This window comes from Mastomys coucha, unplaced genomic scaffold (genome assembly GCF_008632895.1).
Source record: "Mastomys coucha isolate ucsf_1 unplaced genomic scaffold, UCSF_Mcou_1 pScaffold22, whole genome shotgun sequence".
In the NCBI taxonomy this organism is placed as follows: domain Eukaryota; kingdom Metazoa; phylum Chordata; class Mammalia; order Rodentia; family Muridae; genus Mastomys; species Mastomys coucha.
The window spans coordinates 115,882,033-115,885,148 of NW_022196905.1; positions in this window are offsets into that span (position 1 = coordinate 115,882,033).

Consider the following 3,116-nt stretch of genomic DNA (forward strand, 5'->3'; position numbering starts at 1 on the left):
TATGTTTACTGATGGTTCTAAAACAGGCTGTGGGGCCTATTTGGTAGAGAAACAAGAGCCCGTGTTATATCAATTCTCGCTGGGCTCTCCTCAAGTAGTTGAATTAAAAATAGTAATTGAAGTTTTTAAAAGTTGCCAATTTGCTTTTAATTTGATATCTGATTCAGCTTATGTTGTTAATGCTGTTAAAATCTTGAGACCGCTGGCCCCATTAAAATTAATAGTACCATTTGTGCATTATTTGAGAATTTGCAGAAATTAATTTGGCAGAGAAAGAATCCATTTTTTATTCAGCATATTCGGGCTCATACCAGGTTGCCAGGACCTTTAAGTAAAGAAAATGAGATTATAAATCAATGGACTAGGATGGAGTGCATTTTCATAAATTCTTCTATGGAAATGGCTGAACGGTTCCATCAAGGTTTTCATGTGAATGCTGGGACATTACAACAAAAATTTCATCTGTCTCGAGCTGATGCCCAACAGGTGGTCTTAGATTGTCCTCAATGTATAATCCATCATCATCCCCGTGGCATGGGTGTCAATCCACGGGGCTTGTCTCCCCTTAAGATCTGGCAGATGGATGTGACACATGTTTCTGAATTTGGAACTTTAAAATATGTTCACGTATCTGTGGATACGTGTTCTGGGATCATTCATGCCACCCCTTTGAATGGAGAAAGGCATGCAATGTCATCTTACATTGCCTAGAGGCATGGGCTGCTTGGGGCAAACCCTAGCAGCTAAAATTAGATAATGGACCTGCCTATACAGCTCAAACCTTTATGTCATTTTGTAAACAGATGGAAGTTCATGTTTCCCATGGACTGCCATATAATCCTCAAGGGCAGGGCACCGTAGAGTGTGCGCATCACACTCTTAAAGAACTTTTACAGAAACAAAAACGGGGAATTGGCCAAAGCCGTACCCCAAAAGAAAGAATTGCTCTTGCTCTTTTTACCTTAAAATTTTTAAATTTGGATGTAGATGGCCTTTCTGCTGCGGATCATCATCAGTGCAGCAGAGGTTTCTTGAAGGGATTTATGAAGTGGAAGGATATTCTGACAGGTTCATGGCATGGCCTGGATCCGGTATTGACGTGGGCGAGAGGCTCTGTTTGTGTGTTTCCACAGGACCACCGAGATCCCATTTGGGTCTCTGAGTGATTGACAAGGAAGTGTGCCACGCAGAATGGAGAGATCATGCCTGAGAGCCCTGTGCACCCTTCTTCTGTTTCTGGTCGAGAGCCAAGCGGAGCTGAGATGGAGGATTCTGTCGGTGTTTCCAAGACCAATGCCGATACAACATAATGCTCAAGTGTTTCCTAGTCTTTTTAGTACCCATAGAAGTTTAGATGTTTCATTTTTGCCTTTAGATTGGTTGGTCTCCTATTGCTGGTCTGCCTTGTGAGCCTGTAGTATATATGCAGGATCAGGTTCACTCAGAGAAGGAATGCAGCCATGATTGTGCAAGCATTTACGGCCATTGAGGGAGGACAGTTCCCCCAGGCATGGCTAACAGTCATGTATCAGTGATCGTCCATCACATTCAGGCTGTAAGGCTGAGCACTGCACTTGGGATACACTGTTTGCTGCTAGTGGTCTCAAGAAGAGTATGTCTGATTGATGCAGGTTGATACCGCCCTTTCCCCAATTCTCGCATTCATTCCTGCCTCTGGAAAAATGGTATCAGACAGGTCTGGCTTGGACTGGGTGGGTGACACCAGGCGAAGAGCATGTACAATGTCCCCACTTTATTCACCAGAGATCAGACCTCTACTCTTGCCTGTTTCGTTTAAAAACTAAAAGGGGAAATTGTGGAGAGTCGAGCCCCGAGAGGAGCGAGCGGCCTCATAAACAAAGCCCTTATTTGGCTAAGCTTGTTGCCATTGGTTGCTTCCGCATCTGGTGATCTATCCACTTTTGCTACGTGGCCCATTGGGATTGGCTAAGCTTGGGAGTACTCAACAGCTGAGGGTGGGCTGGGAGGCGGAGCTTAAGTAACGGCTCCAGAGAGGCAGGAGAGGCAGAAGGCATAAGATTAGAGCAGGAGGCAGAAGGCAGAAGTAGGAGAAGCAGGCAGGAGGAGCAGGAGGGAGAAGCATTGTTTAAAAGTTTTCTGAAATAAACTGCAAAAGGAAGAGCTCGTGTCGTCGCATCTTTCATGCTGGATGAGGAGGACGTAACGGGATAAAATAACGCACTTAGAGCACTGTTTAACAATCATTCTTGCTTGTTCTCTGGAAATTTTATGTTTGAGCCTCAGAGTCTGGCTATAGAGATGGAAATTATCATGATCCCGTTTAGCTAAGGCTACAGGATCTGAAACTAAAATTTCTCCTATCAGAGCTCTGTCAATGAGGTCATTACCTCTGGCTAATGGCCCTGGCAGGCCAGAATGACCCCGAATATGACCAATTTAAAATTGGTTTTTGCGTGCAAGAAAGATATTTTGTAACTGAGCAAATAGAATTCTTGCTGGAGTGTCCAACTTAAACATGCCACAATTTTCTAGCAGTGGTATAGAATTATAAATGTAAAAGCTGTCAGTGTATAGGTTAAATGCATCAGACACAGCTTCAAAGACTTTTAAAACTAGAGTTAGTTCAGCCAATTGAGCTGAGAGACCAGGGGTTTTTATAACCACCTGTCAATTATTAATGAGATATCCAGCTTTTTCTTTGGACGTGCCATCAGTAAATACCACAAGTGCATTGTCTAGTGGCTTCTAAGCCATTACTTTTGGAAAAATCACTCATGCACATTTAAAACTTTATTAATTTATCCTGGGGATAATGATTATCTACAGTTCCCTGAAATCCAATTTGAGCAAGCAACCATTCTGTGCTATGCTGCTTTAGCCAGGAGTCTTGCTCCAAAGTAAAAGGCTGAATGATAACATCTGGCTCCTTGCCAAAATAAGTCAGTTCTTGTTTCCTACCAAGCATAGTTATCAGGGCAACAGCTTCATAATATGGCAAGATATTGCGTTTAGGAGACACCCTAGAATGGATCCACATAATAGGTGACTTTTGCCATAACAATGCCCTAGGGGCATGACTAGTATTGAAAATTAATAAATGCAAAGGTAAAGAATAATCTATGTAAGTAATAAAT